This window comes from Octopus sinensis, linkage group LG1 (genome assembly GCF_006345805.1).
Source record: "Octopus sinensis linkage group LG1, ASM634580v1, whole genome shotgun sequence".
NCBI classification, from domain to species: Eukaryota; Metazoa; Mollusca; class Cephalopoda; order Octopoda; family Octopodidae; genus Octopus; species Octopus sinensis.
In genome coordinates this window covers 137,672,407-137,699,906 of record NC_042997.1, presented here as the reverse complement: position 1 = coordinate 137,699,906, position 27,500 = coordinate 137,672,407, and the positions used below count along the sequence as shown (strand labels likewise).

The 27,500-nt window shown below is 34.1% G+C and overlaps 1 protein-coding gene across 8 annotated transcripts in view; it reads right to left on the bottom strand.

Moving 5' to 3' along the window:
• Nucleotides 1-27,500, bottom strand: part of LOC115210843 (rabphilin-3A) — a 266,359-nt gene that overhangs the window by 95,349 nt on the left and 143,510 nt on the right. For 6 of the 8 annotated variants that reach the window (XM_036505145.1, XM_036505140.1, XM_036505144.1 and 3 more), the window contains exon 2: nucleotides 25,220-25,268. The exons of the other annotated variants lie outside the window; for them this stretch is intronic. The gene's annotated coding sequence lies outside the window, so the exon portion shown is untranslated. The remainder of the gene's footprint in view (nucleotides 1-25,219; nucleotides 25,269-27,500) is intronic. 8 annotated transcript variants of the gene reach the window in all.

Here is a 27,500-nt window from a genome sequence, read left to right as displayed (position 1 = left end):
AACTGGTGTTTTCAGGCAATTACAGTCCCTGTCAGTACATATGTATATAATTATGTGCTTTAACTACAGCAGTAGAGCTTTTTAACTCTTATTTCTAGCAATGTAGGTGTTATATTCAATGACATTTATAGTTTTTCTTTTTAGTAACACACGACACATGGCTGTCTATATTAATTTTATGTGTGTGTGTGTGTGTGTCTGTCTGTCTGTGTAGAAGGTTGAAAAGGAACACACAAGTTGATATATATATATATATATGGAAAAAAATCAAGGTGGAAAATGCTAAAATAATTTTATAAAAAAACATTTCAGTACCAGTTTTGATCATTGAGACTTTTTCAACTGTAAGTATGGAAAACAATTAAATTTTGGAAAAATTAAATGAAAAGTTTTTTAAAAGAATATTTGCATAGTATTCATATACAAGGAAAATGTCCCTTGTATTACTATAAAGTTTTTGGGATGTGTGGAAGTGTACTTCTGGCATATTCCAACTGCATTGGAGTAAATGGATTTTAGTGAGTGGTGCATGGTTGGTGTGATGTGCAATATTTTAATGTGTTCTGGTGGCGTTGTGTATGGGTGGTTGCTTGTTTTTATGTCTTCATGTTTTAGGTTTGTTTTTTTTGTTGATGTGTTCCATCAACTCTGTATTTTTCGTGTTGATGGCAGTGAGCATTGTATGTGTTTGTTTTTGAGGTGTTGCTGTTGGTGTTGTGTGTGCGAGTGTTGGTGTTCGAAAAGTTTTCAGGAGTTGTATATCTCCCTGCTTTGTTTGCATTTGCGTTTGCTTTGGTTCTTTTCTTGCTGCTCGTCCTCCTTCCTTTTCTGGCTATTTGCCATTCCTCACTTCTTTTGTCTTCTGACGAAATGTCTGAGGAATCGGTAAGGGGTAGGGGCATTTTGTAAGCTTCTATGTGTGATTGATAGACAGACAGACAGACAGACAGATAGATATGTACATACACATATACCATCAGATAATACAGCTATCATATTTATATATATGTACTTGGGTGTATGTATATATGTGTATCATTATACAAAGAGACAGAGAGCAGGAGAGGGAGAGAGACAGACAGAACAGAGATTCATATTTTTGTTCTTATGTCTTTAACAATAGTTCTGAGAAGAATATATGTATATCTGTGTACATAGTGAATCTGTGTAAATATACATATATACATATCTATGGACGGAAAGAGAAAGGTGGAATTACAAACCAAACCAAAACTTATGTTACAGATGGACAGATTATAACTATAGTGGTTGGTTGGTTGGTTGGTTAATTGATTGGTTTGTAGATCTCATTCTTTTCTTCTCTTTATTTACCATTTCTTTCTCCACACAAGCTCACTGTTTCTGCTTACCCAATTGAATTAGACTCATAAAGGCACTTTTTTTCATATGCCACAAAAATAGATTGTTATAGCACACCTGTTCTGCAATCACATTGCTCCTCCCACAAAATGAACCAAAATGTATATATAAGGCTTGGAAAACCAGAAATACTCTACAGTCTGACACAGGTAAGTAAGCTGAAATTTCTGAGTCACTGTCAACCTTCAACTAACAAAATAAAATATGATTATCTACTTAAAGGTTTTAGTAATCAAATATTTGCTTATTTTTTTATATATAACTATAATAAAACAAACATTAATAGGAGTGCTTGTGTATAAAGATGTGTGTGTGTGTGTGAATTTAAGTCACAATGTATGGATTCAATTAATCTGGTGGTACTCTCAAAAAAGCTCCTTAATGTATCATTCTAAAAAACATACAGAATATATTGTATGATACAAGAGAAAACTATAAGGAGTGCATAAAATTATACTTTTTTAAAATATTGACCTTGTGTTCTTGAAACTTTATGTCAAGGGATTATTTTTTAACATGGATTTCTTCAGACCCGATGAGCTAGCTTAATATCTGCATTAGTTTAAAGGTTGTTTACATTAATGCAGACATGTAAGTAATTTACTTATTATAAAATATAATAAAATAAATTATCCATGCATGTTTTATTAAGTTGTAAAACAATTGTTGATATATAAGAATTTCCAATTGTTAAATAAATTTTATCACACTATATTTCTCTCATTATTTATAACTGTATATATATATATATGTCGACCTTCTTTCAATTTTTGTCAACCAAATCCACTAACAAAGGTTTAGTCAGCCCAGGACTATAATAGAATATATTTGCCCCTGGTGCTGTACAGTGGGACTGAACTTGATATCATATAGCAAGGAAGCAAAATTCATAGACACACAACCGTGCCTGCCCCTTTTGGTGTATTAAGAGTAAGGATGCAATTAAACCCACAATTCCACATATACTAACAGATATGTTGTTTCAATTTTGAAGACTACAGTTTCCAGAACATTTAAGCTTTACTATATCAATCAATTAATCCTAAGAGCAAACACTAACAGTTGTCAGACTGGTTTTCAAGGAATATTGCTTTACAAATGGTTTTTTTAAATATTTTGTAGCATACATCTAAATCACAACAGGCTTAATACAAGTGATTGCTAAATAGTGTCAAACATTGTTGTTGCGTAGTTCCAAATTCACTTTGATCAAGCACATCTATCATCAAAAACATTTTAGCTGTGACCATCTCCACCTTCCTTTTTTCAAGTTGGTAAGTTATGATTTAATATAAATGCATATGTCCTGCAGAGACACCTTAATCCACATCACTCCCACAACTTTTAACCATCATCAAGGTGATATACTAGCCATTAGTTAGAAAGCCAATCGTTTTTATTTGATTGTTGATAGGCATTTAAAGCCCAATCCATCTCTTATGATCAAAGGCATTCCAGCCATGACTACCCAAGTTGGATGGGAGGAGGATAGTTTAACAGTAATTTAGAACATCATTATTCAATGTGTCCTTCAGTAATTTAAAATGGTAGAATATTATGTGATATAGATTTAGCTGATATTTAAGCAGGCCAACTTCCTCACTGGATCATCTTTATTTGGTTTTATGCAGAACCGGCATTTAGAGTCTGTAACATATCTTAGAATATAGATCACCTCTACTCTCATTAAATCATTACCCACTTCTTTTCTGTGAGAAGGTAGATGGCCTAGTGATTAGAATATTGCATTCATGATCACAAGATCATGGTTTCAATTTCCAGACCAGGTAATACATTGTGTTGAGCAAAATACTTAATTTCACATTGTTCCAGTTTTCTCAAAGCTGTAAATGAGAAATTGTACAATGGATTGGCTTCCTGTTCAGGGAGATGTTGTGATCACAGTCACTTTTACACCATAGAAACCAAGTAACCAGCCCTAGGACTTATTCAGGGAGCTCAATTCAAGGAAAAGACCACAAAGTTGCGCTCTTCAACGATACATGGACCAGCTCAAAAGAACACTGAAAACCACTGAACTTGAGCCTAAATTATTTGAAACACAAGCCCAAGACTGTACTAAGTGGCAGTGTTCCATCACCTCAGAACCAAAAACTTTGAAGCCATCAGAAGAGAAAAGGAAGAAATCAAATGACAGGAGAGAAAGGCTCAACAAAATCAACCTCATCCTCCACCAACATTACCATGCAACCAATGCTATCGATTCTTCTATGCAAGAATTGGTCTACATAGTCATCAACACCATCACCACAAAGAAAGCATTCAGCAAAAAAGAAACTAAATTCTTTGATATGAGATAAAGCCAATGACTGCCCCAAAATTTAGTCCAAACTGAATGTTAACTTACTTATTTTATAAATTTCATTATGATTTTTCTTTACTTTTTGGGGGGAACTGTTGACAATCATTAGTTATCTCAAATTCTAGTTTTTGTTTTCCCTCAAGCTCACATGGTTGTTGCTTACCCTAGGCCAACCTTCATTGAGCAAACCTATGATGAAAAACATTCCACACATGACTATATTTTTATCTTTTACTTATTTCAGTCTTTAGACTGCAGCCATGCTGGGGCACTGCCTTGAAGAATTTTTAGTGGAATGAATCAACCTCAGTACTTATTTTTTCTTTTAAGCTTGGTACTTATTCTATCAAACTCTTTTACCGAACTGCTAAGTTACAGGGGTATAAACATATCAATAGCAGTTGTCAAGCAGTGGTGGAGGACTAACACGCACATACACGACAGTTTTCCTTCAGTTTCCATCTACCAAATCCACTCATAAGGCTTTGGTCAGCCTGAGGGACTGAACCTAGAGCCATATGGTTGGGAAGCAAACTTCTTACCACACAGCCACATCTGCACATATAGTCTTTTTTGGGGGTGTGTGCAAGAATATTATACAGTGATATAATCATTATTCAACATCCTTTCTTTTCAAGGTAGGAATATATCATAAGCACACATAGCTGCCCTAAATGTTCAGTCACTATGAACCTGAAGTGGTATTAAATGTACCTTTCTCTTCCTCCTGCTCTGCCTCCCTCATTATCATTCAAATGTAAATGAAAGCAAATGAATTCCTTTTTATTGCTGATCTTTAGAGCAACTGATAACTCATTTATTTATTTTACTATATTCTCACCATTAATACCCAGTGGGTAGTTGGTTTTTGTACAGTTATAGTTTCGAGTAGTCCTTGTATTGTTTCTATTATTTTCATTACTTTACATTATGTTGTGATTGATTGTTCATGAGATTAACGAGTCTTTCATTTTCTATTCTTTTCCCTCCTATATTTCTCTGGTTCTTTTCTTATGGGAATATCTTTTGCTTTTTCATACCCATTTACAAGTTAAACAATTCATTCAAGTACTTTATTTACATTAATTTCTGGCTATTTTATACAATGGTTTTATTCTAGTTATTGTTATTATTATTATTATTATTATTATTATTATTATTATTATTCAGTAATCTTATTTTTATCATGTGCTTTCACTGCACTACCGAATACAACTCTATGTGCCTTGAGTATGTACTGTGGTTTGTTGTGGTGCTTTTATTTTCACTGTATTGAAAGTGCTTCACATAGGATTTGTGCAGTGCCTTGTAGTGCTATTTTCTGTCATCATCATCATCATCATGTTGTTGTTATTGTTGTTGCTGTTACTGCTGTTTATCCCTAGGTCTGCCCTATGATTGAAGGCATTACAAAAACAACCATCTTGTCTTCTACTCAGATATAATACATCCAAGATGACATTATTCAATGTGCTGTTTTTGAAGACAGTAGGGTGTGATCTGAGGAAGACTTGGTAGCAATTTCTAGTAGATCAAATTACTATACAGAGGCTGCTACATTACCTTGGGAAGGTGTCAACTAAGTGCCCCAAAATTTTCACATTATTGTTATTAAACCCTGCCAAGGTCATCTTTGCCTTTCATCCTTTCAGAGTTCTGTAAAATAAAATAACAGTCAAATACTAGGGTTGATGGAATCGACAAATTACCCCTCCCCTCAAATCACAGGTGTTGTGCCTAAACCAGCAACCATTATTGTTATTGAAAGGTGGCTGAGAATGACAAGACTGGTGAGTTTCAATGGACCTATCCTGAGTAAGGCGGTGAGCTGGCAGAAACGTTAGTGCGCGGGGCGAAATGTTTAGCAGTATTTTGTCTGTCATTACGTTCTGAGTTCAAATTCTGCTGAGGTTGACTTTGCTTTCATCCTTTCGGGGTCGATAAATAAAGTACCAGTTTCACACTAGGGTCGATGTAATCGATTTAATCCCTTTGTCTGTCCTTGTTTGTCCCCTCTATGCTTAGCTCCTTGTGGGTAGTAAAGAAATATATCCTGAGTATGCTTTTCTAAGTAAGAGGAAAGAAACTGAGAGAAGGCACTTACAAAGCCTTGGAGATGACAAAGTAATCTGGTCTGTTTGTATAGAGTTTCCTCAAAATTAGGTCCCTCCCTGAACTACTTTATGTGAGCTGCCCACCACTGGGGAATTTTTTCTTGTTGAAATCTTTTTGGAACCTTTTATGTCTTTACTGTTAATTTTCTTTTGAAACCCCACCTTTTGTGTGCTGTATTTCATCATTTGATATTGTCCTCAACTACAAGCTTCCTTTAAGATGTGTGACATTGTGATTAAGGTATCTATTATCATAATAGTTTACCAAGTCTAACATACTCATCTTGTTGCAAGAAGTGTCATTTACAATCCAGCTGCTCACTTCCCATGAACTAATGTAGTGCCTTCTTTCCAAGTCATGAGAACATTGCAGAGACTCCTTGCACAGCCAAGTAATATTGTTTTCTGAATGTACTCTATTTTCATTTTTATGCACCGTTTTCAACCAATTTTATTATTTCTTTGTCCACTGTACCTAGAGCACCAGCAATTATTGGTATAATATATATATATATATATTCTTTTATTGATTGTAGGTTTTTGATTTTTATCTTCTGAGTTTCATATCATTGGTTTTTCTCCTTTTCCCCAGGAATTCTGCAGTACCCTTCTGGATGCTAAATTAAATACCACTTATGTACTGAAGTAAATTTGTTTTGGCTTTCCTCAACCTATGCTTTACAGCAATCTGTTCATGTTAGAAATTATCATCATCATCACCATCATCATAATTTTAATTTATGTGAGCCCCTATAATAGTACCAGGCACACATCCATATTTCTGAGGTGTACAGCATTGTCTTTTGAGGTGGTAGAATTGTGTTTGTACACTACATAAGTTTTGTTTTGTTGTTGGTTCTACTTTGTTGTTCCTGGTTCTGTTTAATGTTCCGTGTGCTGTGTAGAAAATGTGCTCTGTGTATTGTGTTATTTTGCTGGACAATGTTTGTGTTTCAAATGCACTCTGTGATTGGTGTTATGTATTTGAGTGTTGGATGGTGTTTGTGTAGCGTAGGTGTTAAATCATCAATGACACGTTTTTTAGTGTAGGATGGTGTAGGGTATGTGATTAACAGATAACATCTGTGTAAATATAAGTTTTATAGTATTGGGTATTGATTATGTAAGAGTATGTACTACATAGTGGATTGGCAAAATCATTAGAGCATCAGATAAAATGCCTTTTAGTATTTCTTCCAGCTCTTTATATTATGATTTCAAATCGTGTCATTGTCAACTTTGCCTTTTAGCCTTCCAGGGTAGATAAAATAAAGTAATAGGCAAATACTGGGGTTGATGTAACAAATTCACTCCTATCAAAAATTGCTGGCCTTGTGCCTAAATTAGAAACACTTATTGCCTGGATGTTAACTGTGTAGAGTATGTGTTGTGTTGCCATATTGCTTAGTATTGATTGTGTAGAATATGTGTTGCATGATTTATTTTATTGGGTAGTGATTGTTTAGGGGAAGCATTGTGTGCAGTGAGTCTACTGTTTGAGTGAAGCTATTAAATTGAAAATGTGTTGAGTAGGATGAGCTGTGCCAAGCAGAACTATCTTTTGAACTGTGTATAACATTGAGTCCTAGTACAGTATTTTTTAATGATTTTGATCAGATTTTTTTTATCACACCTTAATTATTATTTTCATCATACCGGTAATTCTTGGTAATTTTAACTTTCATACCTCACAGTTAATTTCATACCACACAGTTCATTTCAATTCCAATTTCAAGATCACTGTACTCTCTCAGTTTCTCCATCTTCTGTGCAATGTTTTTCATTTAGAATGGATTGAAATGCTTTTCAGAGTTCAAACATTGTTGTTCCAATCCTTGATAATTATATTTGGATGGATTAACTTGATCTCCTTGTCAATCTCAACTGGCATGTTTTAAATGATAGTGGCCAGGTTATCATGTACTGTGTTTGGTATATGTCTGTACTATTTCTTTTCCATTTTCATGTTGAATTGCCAGCCTGTTGCCCAGTGGATATAGCTGCTGACTTAATCATATCTGTGAATATATTCATACTTGGTAAGGATTTATCAGCCACAAATAATTTGGCCAGTTACCTCATTGTATTGGTTGCATGCACTTGATGTTAGTATCTTTTTTATTATTTTATCTTGTAATTATTTGTAGCTAGACATAGATCCTATACAACTACAATCAGATCTTCTGTTTCTACTTTTAGTTCAAAGCTTTTGAACCATTGTTCACTTTCACTTTGGCTTACTTCTGATCTGTCATGTCTTTATGAAGTGGTTTTTCTTTCCATTTTTTCTTTAGAATGTTTGATAATTCTGCTTTGATTTGTTTTTGCTGTTTTTCGTTTAACCTTTTCTTTTGCTTTCTTCTTATCTAAATCTTTTTCTTTAGTGTCGTAAGTTTCCAGTTTGTATTTAATTGTTTCCTTATATATTTGAGAAAATTTTTTCCTTTATGTTTTCTTATTACTCTAATCAATTTCACTTTGCACACTTCTCATTTTTCTACATCTGATAATACTTAGAAACAGGATTATTTTCACATTCTGTCTTCCTATATTCAGGGTATGTATAATTTATCTCTATCAGCCATGGAGAAGTGGCTTTGGGACACTGTAAGTAATTTCCTTATTATTCTGTTTATGCTCTTCCATTCACTTCAGTTTATTATGTTGGAACTGTTAGTTTATAACCGATATAGCTATAGCATTTCAAATGCTGAGTTCAGTTTTGAATATTAGTTTAACTCGTGTTTCTAATTTTCTCCTTAATTTCAGTGTGTTGTATCTTTTCAGTTCTATTTACTGAAATAAGAGAATCAGACCAAAACTACCCATAGAAATACTCAGTATCTCTATGGGTGGTCCTGTTCAGTGTCTGTATCTAATTTACTGTTTTTAGTTGTAATTGAGGTGCTTTTCTCTTATAGTAACTTTGACACATTTACCTATACCATACTCATTTCTGTCTTGGCTGAATTTATCAACAAACTTTAGCAGTTTTCTATTTTCAAGTCATCCATTAAGAGGAGATGGTTTACAGTTCCCCATAGCATCTATAACCATTGGTGATTTCATTCAGCAGATTTGTTAATGTTAGGAAAATGAGTGGATAAAAAATCCCTCTGGAAGATTCTTTTTATGGGTAGAGCGCTGGTTTTAGTGATGTTCTGTTAGCCTTACAAGAATTATAGTTACTGAGCAGGCAGAATTATTAGCATGCCAGGCAAAAAGCTTTTCAGTATTTTGTGTTTTAATATTCTGAGTTCAAATTCCATCAAAGTTGCCTTTGCTTTTCATCCTTTCAGGATTGATAAAATAAGTACCAGTTGAATACTGGGGTCAATGTAATTGATTCAACCCCTTCCTGAAATTGCTGGCCTTATGCCAAAATTTGAAACCAATATAGTTACTTTTTTTTTGACATGGAATAACTGATGTACTTTTTTTTTTAGTAGTTGAATTACTTTATTTATGTAGAATGCCCCCAAAATCTAAAAGTGTGAAATAGTATCAAAAGCGCATTTCAGTAATCAATCCTGGCCATGCTAACATTTATTTCTCCCTTTTTACTGTTTTTTATATTTAGCCTGATTCACCAGTAGTTGTTCTTTATAGCCAAACATCATCACCTTTCCTGCTTCTCAGGAAAGACATTATTTCTATTCAGGTGAGCAACAAACCTGTCGTAGATAATGGATTTTGTATGATGTTGGCAAACAAGTTACCAACATGTAATTTGGAGAATCTCTGGTATCTTTGTTTTGGAGAAATTAATGTTGTTTCCCATTCCATCTGCTACTGAGGTGTTGATTCTATTCTGTTTATCAGTTCATTAACCCTTTCATTACTGTATTTATTTTGAGATGCTCTGTGCTTCTTTCAATTACTTTAAATACAACAAAGAATCTAGTAAAATAACTTAGTTATTGTTCAGCTAGTGTTAGGAACATAAATTGTGACTAAGGTTTGGTGGAAGATTTTAGTTCAAAACTTTTGAAAACAAGATATTTGTACTCAGAGCCAGAGCCGGTTTCAGCCAGGTTGTTAATGAAAGGGTTAAATGCTGCTGCTACCTACCCTTGATACTCAGATGTTTTATCCAGGAATTAGAGACCTTGTAAATACCAGAGGCTCTCCAGCTGTATTTGTTAATATTTTTCCCACTATGGCGAGTTACGTTTGCAGTGTTTTGTATTTTCTTTTCTTCCATTTTGATCTTGTATGCCAGTTATTACTGTGCTGAATGTTTTGTTCCATATTTCTTTGAATTTCTGCTTATGTTGGTGTACCCTCTAGTGTTCTGTTTACATATTCATTCATTTATTTATTGTTGTGTGTGTGTGTGTATGTGTGTATGTGTGTGTGTGTGTGTGTGTGTGTGTGTGTGTGTGTGTGTGTGTGTGTGTATTGATATCATCTTTTCTTTTATCCATTACCTGAATCAGTCATTAGACTTTGGTCATGCTGGGGCACCACCCTGAAAAATTTTTAGTCAACTAAATCAATCACAGTACGTTTATTTTTAAGACTGGCACTTATTTTATCAGTCTCTTTATGCTGAACCACTAAGTTACAGGAATGTAAACATACCAACACTGGTTATCAAGCAGTAGTGGGACACACACAATGGACTTCTTTCAGTTTCAATCTCCCAAATCCACTCACAAGGCTTTGGTCAGCCCGAGCCTATAGTAGGAGACACTTGCCAAAGGTGTCACACACTGAGCCTGAATCCAAAACCATATTGTTAGGAACCAAGCTTCTTACCACACAGCCATACCTGCATCTATCACTGTAAAATATTTTAGTATTTCCTTCAAATACATTATTCTCTTACAAGAAGCACTCACATTTTGTAAATGTACATACATGCTTTTGCTGATACAATTTCCTTACACATTTCTTTTACCTTCAGAGTGTCTGTTTTTTATTGATATACTTTTTTAATCATTTAGGTTCTTTTTTCATTTTCATGCTAGGTTCAACTCTTACCATTTTGTTAAGTAAGGGTAAGTTTTACATTTTTATCTTTTTTTTTTTAATTTTATGTAGAATTAGCTGAAGAAAGTCTGACTATTAAGACCTAGCCTGCTTTCCCTCATTATTACCGCTACTACAGAATAGTTTAGCTCGCTCACTAGGTAGCTGGTTTCTTTAAACAGAAACACTACCACCACCACCGCTGCCACCGCCGCCCACCGCCACTGTTGTCACCACCACAACCATTATTATTATTAACATCTCCCCAATGATCTCAGTGTTAAAATCAATAATTCATCCTACTTAATGAGTAAAACATTTTCACATGAAAAAGAACAGATAATTATTATGATAATAATGATTTATTTAGCCAAACTAATTTTGTAGTGGGGTGGGTGAGTGTGTGTGTGTATATATACATATATAAATATATATATAAATAATGTATGTATGTATGTATGTATATATGTATGAATGTATGTATGTATGTATATATGTATATGTATTAACTGTTCTACATCTTAGAATGTGCTTCTCCTCTGGATTTATGTATTTCTACAAACAATCCTATGTGTGTGTCTATATATATATATATATATAATATATATATATATATAAATATATGTTTGTATGTATATATATATATATATATATATAAATGTAAGATCCAGGGATTGAGGTGTAGGAAGAAAGTTAATTTCAAGCAATCCATAGTAAATATTTAAAAAAACTTTCAGCGACAGTAGTGGTTTATTGAGATGGAATGTTTTGGATTTTTTTCATATCAAAGTACAATAAGCTGAAAAAAGTTCTTTTTATATTTCACAGTAAGCAACCAGAGTTGCCAGGTGTGCAAATCAGAATACAAGAGTTACGGAATGGAGTAGGTAAGATCTGGACTACATATGTTTCATAGCAAGCAGAATCTCTGAAGTGGTAAAAATCTAAGCAAGGTGTATACCACAGGCTACTCTTCAGGCCAAAGATGTAGTGATTAAATTAAAGATTACATTGTTGCAAGGATGTACATGTTGATGCATGGAAGATTCAATCAGAATGTGTGGAGAGCACAGTAGGAAAGGAGAATAAAAATGTAGGGAGATTCCTACTGTGCTCTCTACACATTCTGATTGAATCTTCAATGCATCAACATGTACCTCCTGTAATCTTAATTTAATCAAGATATCCTTGGCCTGAAGAGTAGCCCACAGTATACACCTCACTTGAATTTTTACCTCTTCTAAGGTTCTGCTCAGTATGAAACATATGTACCTTGGATCTTACCTTCTCCATTCCATAACTCTTGTACGTATATATGTATATATATATATATATATATATATATATATATTATATATATATTATATATATATATATATATATATATATATATATATATATATATATATATATATAAATGGAGTTAAATGCAGATGTTGTTCAAATTCTTTTACTTCCGACACATGTTTCGAAGATATCGCTGGTATTATTAATTTTCTTTTTACATTTTACATTCACTATATGGTTTTATTTAATATACATATAGTCATATACTTCTCATTTATTTAGTTTTTCTTTCCTTTATCCTTCCTCTTTCTATAGGCTACCTCTGATATTATATTCTATAATGTTTTTTTGAAACAATCTTAATAGCCTTCAGTTAATCACTATACATATCCATCATTTTCTGTTAAATTGTCTTACCGACAAGTTTCATTTCTTCACTTCCCTGAAGAGAAGATTACATTGTTTTACACCATTTTATTCCTTTGGAATAATACCAGTGATATCTTCGAAATATGTGTTGGAAGTAAAAGAATTTGAATAACACCTGTATTTAACTCCATTTATTTATTTATATATATTATACAAAATATTTCACATAAACTTGAAGTTTCTACCTTTAAAAACAAAGAGTTACAACCTTTTTATCTGTGTGATTTTTTGCTACCATGGTAACTATTTATATATTTTTTCCATGTTAATTGTTAACAAGGGAAAAATACACACATCTATTTATATATATATATATATATATATATATATATATATATATATATATATAATATATATATATATATATATATATATATATATATATATATATATATATATATATATATATATATATACATACACACATAGTGTGATGAGCAAATTGTTGCCATTTCATTTTTAATTTCGCATATGCGCATTGTTTGTTTTTGATCTTGTCGACTGCACAGTATAGTTGGGCACCATCTGTGACAAAAACAGCATCATGACGCAATTCACTCTATCAGAAATTTGGAAATGACATGCTGTACTGCTTGGCATTCTTGCTGGAAACTCCAATACAAACATAAGGTGAACACACTGAACAACCATTGGCTTGCGGTGTCCCCAAAACATGTACTGAGAGTGATAAAAATCAAACATCCAGTCAACATCATGGTGTTCGGAGTGATCACTAGTCATGGGGACATTATGCCTCCATTCATCTTCCTACACAGCCTCAGACTCAACATGGAGGAGTGCCTGGAGGAGTCAGTGCTGCTCTGGATCAAGAGGGTGGTTGCTGGAAGACCCTATGTCTGACAACAGGACTCTGTACCATGCCACACAAGCAGGAGAACCCAGTCATGGCTGTCAGACAATTTCTGCAACCACATCACCCCTAACATCTGGCCACCTAACTCCCCAGACTGCAACCCCTTTGATTATTATGTGTGGGGTACAGTTGAGCAAGAGACCAACAAAAATCTTTGTAACACCAAAGATGAACTGAAAGCAAGGATTATGGCAGCAGTCACTAACTTAAACAAGGAGACCATCCAGAAGGGTTGCAGGAGATTCCGAAGTCATTTGGAGGCTGTCGTTGAAGCCAACGGCAACTTTATAGAATAAATTTATTCTTTAGTATTTCAAGATATTTTTATGTAATTTTGGTAAATATATCTGTTAAAATGAGATGTCAGTGTTATTTTCATTTTTAAGTAATTTAGACTACAATATATTCACCACACTCTCTCTCTATATATATATATGTATGTGTGGGTATATATATGTATGTGTATACATACATATATATATATATATATGTATGCATGCATGTATGTATGTATATATGTGTGTGTGTGTGTGTGTGTGTGTGTGTGGTGTGTGTGTGTGTATGTGCGTGTATGTGTATTATATATATATATTATATATATATATTATATATATATATATATATAATATATATATATATATATATATATATATATATAGAGAGAGAGAGAGAAGAGAGAGAGAGGAGTTAATCAAGTCTTCAACAATATCTTACTGGTATCTATTCAATTCATGGCAATGACAAACCTATAACATTGTCAAAATTGTATTGGAAACCAATTAGTTTATTACTCATATTTTGGAACTGTTCACATTTCTGGAACACCTTTGACCACATCAAAAGAAATGCAATCTGATTGATTATGAAAGATTCTCTCATTATCATACTCCTCCCACTAGCACAACACTACATTGTATTCTCTCTCTCTCTCTCACTGAACAACTACTTCAGCTTCAATTCCTAGGAAGTTACATACCACTCTATTTCATCCAACCATCTATCATCTTGCCATCATCATCCTTTTCTTTCCAGAACTGAATCTGTCTGAAATTCTTGCCTTACCCTTATGTAATTGTTGTTGGTGGTGGCGGTGGTAGTGGTGGCAGTGGTGTGGTTCGTGGTTGTGTTAACCTCAGATCATGCCTGATCAAAAGTGTTCCAATCATGGTCACCTAATCTTTTTGTGCAGTGAAAGCATACAATAAAAAATGAGACTACTGAAGAATGATGATAATAATAATCCTTTCTACTATAGGCACAAAGCCTGGAATTTTGGGGAAAAATGGTTAGTTGATTACACTAACCCTAGTACTTAATTGGTACTTATTTCATCAACCCCAAAAGGATGAAAAGCAAAACTGACCTCAGCAGAATTTGAACTCAGAATGTAAAGAGCCAGAAGAAATGCCACTAAACATTTTGTCCAGTGTGCTAATGATTCTACCAACTCACCAAGGCCAGAAATTTTGAAGGAAGAGGATAAGTCAATACTATTGACCCTAATATGTGATAGGTATTTTATGTTATCAACTCCAGAGGTATGAAAGGCAAAGTTGACCTTGGTGGAATATGAAGTCAGAATGTAAAGAGCTAGAACAAATGCTGAAGACATTTTTCTGATACTCCAACAATTCTGCCAGCTCATTACCTTAACAACACCAACACTATATTCCGAGATATGACAATATCAACCAGACATCGTTGTCAAGGGCCACCAGGTAAAATACGCTTTTTAATAAGCATATCAGTGCCAACAGATAATAATGCATTTCCCAAAGAAGTGGTAAAATTATTCAAATGTATAAGTCTAGAAATAAAAATAACCCAAATGAGGGGAAAACAAAATCAGTCCCAATAATAACAGGTGCCTTGGGAAGGATTAAAAAGAAAAAACATGCTAAAGTAAAACACTGCATATATAAGAGATGCAGAGAGTTGCTTTCAGTAGCACAGTGAAAGTATGCAACAAAAAAATGCTAAACAACAATAATGACAAAGAGAACCTGTGATATGGTAAAATATTTAGTGACAGTAACTATCAACTGCATTAAAATTATTTGTTTCTAGTTGTTTTTTTTTTCTTTTCCAAACAATTATCAATTATGAGGTTTTCTAAAGCAGGCACCTTACTTTCCAGCTGACAAGACAATACAGGTGCAGATGTGACTGTGTGGTATGAAATTTGCTTCCCAATCACATAGTTCCAGGTTCAGTTCCACTGTGTGGCACCTTGGGCAAGTGTCTTGGGCTGCATTTCACAAAGAATTTTTGATCCTCCAAAGTTGTTTTGATGTATTAAGTTGACCCACCATTTTTAGCTGTAAATTTTGGTTTGAAAATTTTGACTTGTTTGCTGGAAAATATGGTATTTCTGACAAAGGAATATGAAATGATCCACAGGAAACCAAAACAAAACCACTCCCCGACCACCCATAACAAACAATCACCTGTTATTAATAGCCTTAAACTGTACTCTATTGTATTAAACAGAGTTAAGGACACATTGGATAATGTAGTCATTAGATATACTATGTCTGAAAAAAAACACACAAGATAGTCAGGGTTGAAATGCCTTCTATCATAAGGTTCACTCAAAGCTAAATGTAATGGGGTGAGGAGTGAGGGAGAAAATAACAATATTAATAATTTTCAAATAGTTCCATTTCAGAATGTTAGTAAATCAGAGTTGCAGCTGCTAGCCAATAATTAACCCTATATTTAGCAATGAAACACACATGCGAACACATGAACACACATGTGCACAGACATGCACACAACACCTACATGACTAATTCCAACTGGTTTTGACTTGGAGAAAGAGAAAGAGAAAAACAGAGACAAGGACAGCAAGTTTTGCATTATGCATCTTATTGTTGAAGCTGCTTTTTTTCAAGCAGGAAAACAGAAGAGTCCACTCCCTTCAAGAAAATGGCTCAGCTCAATATGTAGAATATGTGTAACTAAAAATTCCATACAGTGTACACAGTGATTGTTTATTATGGAGTGGGGAGGGATGCTTTGATTTTCTGTGGATCATTTTGCAGGGGTTTTCAACCATTTTTTATCTATGGATCCCCTTGATTACTATATTATTCTGGTTGACTCCCATAGCCATTTGGTGTTTAAAAGCTAGTTTTATAGATACTTCTTTCAAAATTCCTATTCAAAATTCCACATTAACTTATGCAGGTTGAACTTATGTAAAATGTAAGAGAAAGAAACCTAACTGTTTCTTGCAATACATACATCTAAAAAAAATTTTTTTCAGGGGCCCTAAAATATTATTGTGGATCCCCAATTTGCTATTTTGTTGGGTGGATCCCCAAAAATCTTATAAAGACCCTCATGGGTTAGAGTAATGAGTTGAAGCTAGAGAAGCAACAAAAATAATTGCTGCTAATAAGCTACGATATGTCTCTGAATCGAACCTGAGGAGTAGATTTCTTGATGACAGACCAAAAGCTTTCTTGTTGCTCCTCTACCTTCTTTTAACACTATACCTGTATCCCTGCCCCCTTCTTCGATCTACCTGACTCTTTTCTTCTTCTTATTCTAGTATTCTTGGAACTCTTTTGCTGAACCACTAAGTTATGGGGATGTAAACACACCAACACCAGTTGTCAAGCGGTGGAGGGAACAAACACAGGAATGTGCATGCACACACACACACATACACACACACACACAAACACTCATACAACAACAGGCTTCTTTCAGTTCTTGCCCAAGGTGCTACACAGTAGCAGCGAACCTGGAACCATGTGGTTGGGAAACAATCTTCTTACCACACATATTTAAAAAAATATTTTTACATGCATACCTTGATGAGAAACTCATGATAATGATAACAATGATAACATCATCAGTGTTATCAATGATGATAATGACAATAAGGATACAGAGCAAAGTGATCATAATAATCAGAAGGAAGAGGACTAAAAGAGTGATAAGAGGATTACAGTGGTAGCGTTGTTAACAACAACTACCATAACCATAGTCTTGTCTTTTATATGGCAAATAACATAGCTTGATAATGAATTAAATCTTTTTTTCTCTCTCTCTCTCTTCTCTCTCTCTCTCTCTCTCTCTCTCTCTCTCCTTTTCTCTCATATAATAATCCTGGTCTTTAAAGATTGTAAAATATTAAAAACCAATTCACAATGATAATGGATTTATTTATTGGATAAACGGTGAATTATTAATCTAGTAAATAATAGATTAATTTCAACTATAAATAGTAATAAATCAAAACATGACCGAGGAGAATGTCATCATAACACAATTTGAAAATAAATTATTTTACACCATCATGCTTTTTCCTTTTTCACCTCTCTCTTTCTTCAACTCTTTTTCTCTTTCTCTCTCCCCTCTTTCTGCTTCTTTCTGGTGAATTAGCAGAAACAACAGAACCTCAAATTAAAATACCTTTGCAGTATTTAGTTATGTCCTTTTATATTCTGAGTTCAAACCTCACTCAGCTCAACTTTATATTACATTTTTTTCTGGAGTAGATGAAATTAAGTGCAAGTCTACTACTGGGGTTGATGTAATTAACTCAGCCCCTCCTCTCAAATTTGGTGGTTCTAGAAACAATTATCATCTCATATCATCAATTCATTTAAAATTTCAGCCAGTCCAGCCTCTTCTCATGTTCTCAATCATCTGTTCTGGTTACCTTGACCTCTCTGTCTATTCTAGTCATATCTGTCACCATGAAAGCCTTGATCTGCTAAAAAGAGCAATCAAATTTCCTTCAAATTTCACACTGTTGCCTTTAAAAGGAAAGTATACATTGAGAGCATTGAATAATATAATTTTCATATATTGTCTCAATAATAAAAATATTATTGTCATGAATAGAATAACTTCATAGGTCTGCTTGATCAAGGCTAGTTTGGGGCTAAACAACATGAATCAACAAGGAAGTCTCAAACTACTCGCGGGACTTATATCTGATTACACAACCTGCTAGAAATAGTAGCCAAATTTTCTTCAAATCATACTAACTGTCTTTAAAAAAAGGAAAGACACATTGGATAATGTAGTTCTAGTTACGATATCACTGCATGAAAGATATGATGTTCACTAGCTACAATGGATTTGAGCCATAATTATGCTCAATGCAACCTGACATCAATATAGCCACCATATTAATCTACAATCTATTCTAGCAAATTTTAGTGTCATGATCTATTTGAATTCTGACTAATATCACCTAATACCTCTCATATACAATATTAAATGTCCCATAACCTTCACATATGTTGTGAACCAGTGTAATGAGAAACCCTTCGTTATTACTATTATACTACTCTCCATATAGAAGTACAGCTTCTAATAACCTCAAATACTATTGTTGAGAGAGCACTACCTCAATATTACTACAGCATAGCACCTGCTTCAGAAATATATGCTACATCATACATCCATGTATATATGTTGACATATTTAAAACTGTTTGTGTATGAGAGAAAGTGAAAGAATATAGAAAAAAGAAAGAGAGAGAAAGAACATAGAAAAGAGAGAGAGAGAGAAAGACAAGATATAGAGTTGAATTTAATGAAAAGAATATAGAAAAACAATAAAACCAAAAGCAAATAACAGTTAGTCAAACATACTCTAACATACAAAATGTCATCAAACCAGCTGCGATGTGTGTGTGTGCGTGTGTGTGTGTGCACATGTGTGTAAGTGTGAGTGTGTGTGCACATGTGTGTGAGTGTGTGTGCACATGTGTGTGAGTGTGTGTGCACATGTGTGTGAGTGTGTGTGCATGTGTATGCACATGCATGCATGTTAGTACACCTGTGCATAATGGAGAAATAATTGTAAGCATGGACTGCATACAGTTAGAGTAGGGTTAAAATTCCAGGTAGACCAACCTTTCCATTGGAGTAGCTTTGAAATGAATTACCCCACCCACTGAACAAATAGGGATAGAGATCAAATCTGAAACAGGCATATTAGTATAATATAGACAGAGTAGATAATACAGTTCTATATTTAAGAGATGAAGAATTATGTACTTTATTTACATTTGACAGATATTTGTCCTCATCTTCTTTGTTGTTAACACAACATTTCTAGCCTTCATCAGGTGTCTTGGGGAAAATTTCGAACCTGGGTTCTCATTCCTAAGGTATTTTTCGATGTTATTATTATTATTAAGGTCACTGCCTGGAATCGAACTCGGAATCTTGGGGTTAGTAGCCCATGCTCTTAACCACTATGCCATATGCCCATTGAAAAATACCTTAGGAATGAGAACCCAGGTTCGAAATTTCCCCAAGACACCTGATGAAAGCTGGAGGGTATATCAGCCGAAACTTTGTGTTAATAACAAACAAGATGAGGACAAATATCCATCAAATGTAAATAATGTAAATAATGTAATCATATGAGAGTTGAACTGCTTGCCAGAATCTATCCTTATATTGTATAAAGTCAATAAAAGATTGAACTATTCAAGCAAGGTTGACTCACAGGGCACAGACAACTAGCTATTATATACATTTAAAGCAGCACAAATTAGAGAGGGTGTCATCCATGGTATTTATCAAGGAACCTATTATTATTTTTAAAAAATACCAATTTCTGGAAAACACAGAGGTACAGGGTGTGTGGTAAGAAGTTTGCTTCTCAACTGCAAGGTTCCAGGTTCAGTCTTACAGCACCGAACCTTGGTCAAGTGTCTCCTATAACAAACCAGAGCCAATCAAAGCCTTGTAAGTGAATTTCATAGATGGAAGCTTAAACAAGCCCATTATATATATGAAGATGCATAGGATCCTAAAACGTTAGAAACTTGGGAAATCGATTCTCTCAAATGTCCTGGTGGCTCATTAGAAGCAGCAGATAATTTCTGGTACCTAGGGACCTAATTAGTAGGGGGAGATGCACGGAGGGTGTGATAGCTAGAATAAGAATAGGATGGAGAAAATTCAGAGAGCTGTAACCTCTATTGGCCACAGCCACGAAAGGTTTTTCTCTCCAAGTAAAAGGAAGATTATATGACACATGTATATGGACAGCAATTTAACAAAAGACATTAAATGATGATGATGATCATATATATATATATATATATATATATATATATAGCAATAATAAATCTCTGTGCAAGATATAAACAGTAGCAGCACAACATCGTGAAGTATATTTGCCACCTAATTGAGGCTGACCCATATGAGATGATGCTACTGTAGTTTATGGCCCCAGGAATACATCTCTTCCAGCTGTATGTGTGTGTATGTGTGTATGTGTGTGTGTGTGTGTGACAGTAGCTTCAATATCATAACAACATTTGTGGATTCTCCAGTAAATTTGATGATGAGCATCCATTTGCTCAACTAACTGAGTCCTTACTTATGGAATTAATGCACAAGTGGATGAGTATTCCAAAAATGTGTATTCTTAATATAATTCTCACATTTACTCAGTGTAGCACAAACTGATACGATTAAACATTTAAAAATTACAGGTATGATCCATAAAGAAAGGGAAGACTGGTATTCTATTAACCTTGGAAGAATGAAAGGCAAAACTGATCGCTGCATAACTAACACTCAGAGCACAAATAATGAGACCAAATACTACAAGGCAGTCTATCCAATGCCCTTACAAATTTACCAATTTGCTGCTGCTGCTACTACTACTACAACTACTGCTGCTGCTGCTGCTACTACTACTACTAACTACTACTACTACTAACTACTACTACTACTACCACATCATTATCATCATTGTCATCATTTAACATCCATTTTCCATGCTGGCATGGGTTGGATGGTTTGATAGGAGCTGGTCAGCCAGGAAGCTGTCCAGACTCCAATTGTCTGTTTTGGAATGACTTCTACAGCTGGATGCCCTTCCTAACATCAGCCACTTTACAGAGTGTACTGGGTGCTTTTTGTGTGCCACCTTATATTGTTATAATATTACAACATCACTGTCACAATAGTATTACCTACAATAATTTTCCCACTGCTATGATCCTCTTTGGCATCACTCAACCTACTGGAAATATCAACTAATTCTCCTTCAAATTACACTTGACCATCTTAGAAAAGAACACATTATAGTTGTAGGCACAGCTGTGTTAGTTAAGGAGTTCACTTTGCAGCTATGTGGTACCAGGTTCAGTTCCAATGTGTGGCACCTTGGGCAAGTGTCTTCTACTATAACCCCAAGCCAAAGAATTAACTTGTGAGTAAATTTAGTATAAGGAAACTGTGTAAAAGCCCATTGTGTATGTGAATGTGTGTGTGTGTATGTCTTTGTGTTTGTTTTCCAACACTCCACTTGACAACCAGTGTGAGTATGGTTACATCTCTGTAACTTAGCGATTTGATAAAAGAGACCAATAGAATAAGTACCAGACTTTAAAAAAGTAAGAACAAGGGTGACTTGTTTGACTAAATCTTTCAAGGTGATGCTCCGGTATGGCCACAGTCTAATGACTCAAACATGTACATGAAAAAAGATTAGACAATGTAATCCTGAGTCCCCCATACACATAAAAAAAACCCACAGGATGGTCACAGTTGGACTGCCTCTGTTCATAGGTCTGCTTGATCAGAGCTAACATAAGATTAAACAATATAATGACAACAGCAACAAAAATCCCAAAATCTATTTCAAAAGCTACCAAAATACTGTTCTAATAAATTCCAGTAATCACTTTTTTAACATTTTGTTATTGTATTTATTATTATTTTATTTTAATCTACCACCCACCTTCCTCTTTGCTGCCATTTATAGCTAATACAGCACTCCATCAATCTTCTCCAGTCAGTCCATGCACTTGACATTACAGCCTGTCTTCATATGACCTCAGCAAATTCAAATCGGCAGAAACATTATAACCAGCTATCCAGACTTAATTCTGCATAAGGCAACAAATGACTTGAACAACTTAAGCAACTTCTTGATCTTACATTAGAGGAGTGTATTTTCGATTTGACCTTTTCTTCATCACAAAATACTTTTATTTAACTGGACATTTATACAATATTTGAAACATTGTTAATATATTTTTTGCAGTTTTCTTTTATTTATATTCATTGTTTTCTTTTTATTTCTTTTTACTTTAGCTTTTTTTTATTTTCTATTTTCTATAATGGTTCTATAGAACGAAGAAATTTTTTCCATCTCTTCACTGATTTTGGTGACCTTTAATATCTAGGTTCAAACTTTTCTGAAGATATCCAGTTGTTCAGTGCATGCAGTCACGTAATTTAAATGCGCATATGAGAGTGTGTAAGTATGTGTGCATGCATGCATGTGTATACATGTGAGTGAACATGTATGTGTGCATGTGCATGTACCTATGATTAAATGAAATGAGAATGTATTAGAATAAACAGGAGAGACATGACATATGAGTATATACAGTGGAGAACGAATGTGTATACACATGTGTATGTATATATTTATATATATGTGTGTGTATGCAAATATGCATGTATATGTGTATACCAGACGCACATGAGCATACACACACACACACACACACACACACATACATGCATAAATACATACATATTAAACAGTTTCCACTTGTAAACAACAATTTAAGAGTGAAAGTATACAATAAGAGCATGTGAAAGAGAGAGAAAGAAATTTAAATATTCATGTGTTTCCATTGCACCAGTTTTGCTCTTTCGTTGATGTCATCAACAAGAACTTGCCTTAATATGTATGTGTACATCAATGTGTAAGCTGTGCATATACACTGTATGGCTTAACAGTTATCTCCTCAGATGTCATCTCTAATGCATTAACAACTGCTAAAGTACAACTGTTATAGGTGCTCATTCACATTCCACAAATCTACATATGTATCTCGGAGAAATGTGTGCTAATATACTGTTTACACAAGCAAATTTTGAAGTCTTTTAAATATGTTACATTTTAGTCTTGCATTTTCTCTTCTTTACTCAGAATGATTCTTCGTATGTTAAGAGTATATGAGAGGGAGAGCAGGAAACAGAATCAGAAGGAAAAAAAGCATCAGGGAATCAGAAAAAAAAGAATCAATGAGAAAAACAAAGTGTGAGAGAAAGCAATGGATAATTAGCTCCAATGAAGAAAATACTCCATTTGAAGGAAATTTAATAAACAGGCAAATGTGTGTTCATATATTTAATGCATAGAGCATTAAAAATCTTACTAGAAATAAATATGCGGTCAAAAACTAGTATTATTTCAATTTTCTCAGCATGTGTGAGAACCAATTCCAGACATATTTTGGTGTGATTCTCACCTCATCAGCAAGACACTGCCTTTACTATACTTGCTAAAGTAGTGACAAAAGAATTACTAAATAAATGTATAAAATTATGCAGGAAAAGGAAAACAAATTTATTTAAAATTTGATAGATAACTTTAACCTGCTCAGGATGTTGGGTCTTGTGGATGACATACAAAAACTGTTGCATTAAGAGGATCTATCTAGCTACAGTGCTGGAAAGGAAAAAGGAAGATGATGATGATGATGATGGTGGTGATGATGATGGTGGTGATGATGATAAATTGTAGTACATGACTTGAGTTTTGATATGTTGATATCATTCTCACCCTGACTCAAGTGAGTTATAGTTTTTCTAGCACTATAGCTAATACATATATTTTATATGGCTGCATTGTAACTTTTTCAGTCTATCAAGTAAGGTTTCTACCTCTTTATAATAATATCAGACAGATGAACTAAACCCCAGAGTTAAAGAGTTAATTGATGAAATCATTGGAATATTGAATTACATTCTGGCCTTGAAACACAAAACATTACCAACATGAGCCATCGAAGGATCTTCTATGTGATCACCTGACTTATAAGAAATAGCAGTCAAACCTCCCTCAAATTGCACCCTACTCTCTTACAAAAGAAGGACTCATTGGATGATGTGGTCCCAGATACACTAAGTTTGAAACAAAAAAAAAAAATGGAATAGTCTTAGCTAAAATACCTTTGATTCAATCAGAGCTAACATTAAGTTAAATGCATGAAAATATAAGAAATACTTCAAGAAATATGCCAAATTTGGCACAAGAACAGCAATTTCAGGGAAGGGGATAAAGCTGATTACATTGATCTCAGTGTTCAACTGGTACTTTATTTTATCAACCCTGAAAGGATGAAAGGCAAAGTCAACCTCAGCAGAATTTGAACTTAGAATGTGAAGACAGATGAGATATCACTAAGTATTTTGCCTGGCACAGTAATGATTCTGCCAGCTGACCACCTTTTGTTGGTTTAATATTGGTTTCAAATTTTGGCACAAGGCCAGCAGTTTCAGGGAAGGGATTAAGTCAGTTACATTGACACCAGTGCTCAATTGGTGCTTATTTTAAGAATCCTGAAAGGATGAAAGGCGAAGTTGACATCAGTGGAATTTGAACTCAGAATATAAAGACAGATGAAATGTCGCTAAGCATTTTGTCTGGTGTGCTAACGATTCTGCCAGATTGCTACCTTAATCTATTGATTTAATACCAACAGCCAACTGAACAATTTATACAAAAGTAGGAATTTTTAGAAACATTTTAGCAATACTTAGAAAATAAATACAATGCATATATATTTGTATGCATGTGTGTGTGTATGTATGTATGCATAAAGAAGACTATGAGTAAAATAGTAATATTCATTCATTCAAATATCATTATACATGTTGTCACTTGAAATTTAAATCTCAACTCTTTAACTCAGTCTATCAACTCAGGCATACATTGAAGCCCGACATTAAAATCCCATTTGGACATCAGTCTGAAAATTGGCTATATCAAATAAATTAAAATTTTTTAAACAATTATTGATTTTAAAAAACAATATCTTACCTCAGACTTTTTTAGGGCTAATCAATACAGGTCCTCCAAGTTGTTATTTCTAAAAAAAATAAAATTTTAAAATATATATATATGTGTATATTTATATAAACGTTTTAAAATCTACATTATCACTGATATTATTGATATTATAAACATTACCATTTTGTATTTTATAAATGAACACCCTCAATATAAATCAGGTCTGTATTGTCTTTATACAATTAACAAAACATAGTTTCAAAAACCTCATCACAAGCATCTAAGAATAGACTGAATATAATTGCGATATTACCTTTTAATGCTCGTGTGTTTTATAGACCTTATCATCAATCTCCTTGCATTCAATGCTGTCTTTTCTTATTTCATCAATGAAATGGTTTAACTTTAACATAACCGATTTTTATTTTACTTCAGCTTTCCCTTTAGGCAACCTCAATCATTAGATTATGGAAGTTTTCCATTTCAAGTACATCTACACATGAACACAAATAACTTAGGATATTTCCAAAGGAAGTTCTTTTCAGTTGATTAGAAAACTTCATTCACCAACACTAGCTCTTATATGTAGTTTCTAATCTCCTCCTCTTCCTCCTCCTCCTCCCACTACTACTACTACCTATTTCTTTACTACCCACAAGGAGCTAAACACAGAGACGACAAACGAGGACAGACAAACGGATTAAGTCGATTATATTGACCCCAGTGCGTAACTGGTACTTTATTTAATCGACCCCGATAGGATGAAAGGCAAAGTGGACCTCGGCGGAATTTGAACTCAGAACGTAGCGGCAGACGAAATACCGCTTAGCATTTCGCCGGGCATGCTAACGATTCTGCCAGCTCGCTGCCTTATACTACTACTACTACCACCACCACCACCATCACCACTACTACAACTATTCAGTAAATTATTTACCACCTCCATCTAAATCCACCTAACACTTTGCTACTCATCATCCTTATTGTGTCTCACCCTTATATCATTTTTTGTACTGGTTTAGGAGTAACACACAATCCAATACAGTCTAATCCAACTGCTTCTCTCATGAACTGCAACAGTCTAAAACTAACTTCAATGCTCTCATATTGAAGTCAATTCTACTGATGTTAAAACTAAATATATCCTACATATATATCATCAGGAGCCTGGTAAATGTCATAAACACTTTCTTTTCTCCTCTGAGGAACTAAATAAAAGTAGTAAAACATTTATAACACACAATTTTTACCTCATACTAACACTCTCAATTATCAGCTTTCCGGGAGGATTCAATAGAGATAATTATCAATTCTTATTTTGAATCATGTAAACATTCTCTGACAGTCATTCCTGTTAACTGTACTTCATATATCAAAACAAGAATTGTTTCTGAAAGCTATTCTTTCTCTGAGAGCCAGAAAATATTTCAGCTTTGATTCAGTTGTTGACCTTTTGCAAAGCACAATTAACACCCACTACAAAGTATTGTCCTCATATCTAGGAAGGTACTGATAATACACAAACACACAAACACAAATATCTTAAGACTGCATCCAAAAGAAAACCATCAAAGACTTATTCACTAATACACTACAACACCTGCCCACAGGCATACTATCTCTTCTCTCTGCCTATTCTATTTTACTATTTCCACCAAAGTCTATCTACCACACCCATCATTTTCTTTGTCACCATGCAATACTGGAGCCCCAGTTTGCACTAACTACCATTCCCAGTCCTTCTTTCCTCCCAAAGCAATCTGCTGGAATTTGTCTTTCAGCCACATTTCTCCTGCAGCATTGATTAAGTGTTGAAAATAAACTATATTGATCTCACAATCTCAGAAGTCCTGCAAAGGTCATAGGTTCAGCCTCTCTTCCAAACTAAGACATAAAAAAACCTTTACTGGAGATACCCTGGTGTAGATATTATTTCTTTCGTTACCATCCTACATTACAAATTATATACAAGGGAGTGCTGAAAAGTTCTTGGCTTTGGATAAAAGAAAATACTGGAGGATCAGTTAATTATGATTTTATGCAACATATTCCCCTCTCAGATTCACACACCTATTGCAGTGGTCCTTCAGTTTTTCTAAGTCCTGAAAAAGAACTCAGAAGGTTGGGCCTCCACCAGGCCTTTCATGAAACCCTTAAAGTCAGGAACTTTTCAGCACCTCTTCGTATCTTTATTGTACAAAACAAAATGGAAAATTCAACTTTAGTTACTCAGCATTTAATCATTTGTGCCAAATATTTAACAATAGTTACACTAATCTTGTCATAACTTCATACATTTCTGTTTTAAAAG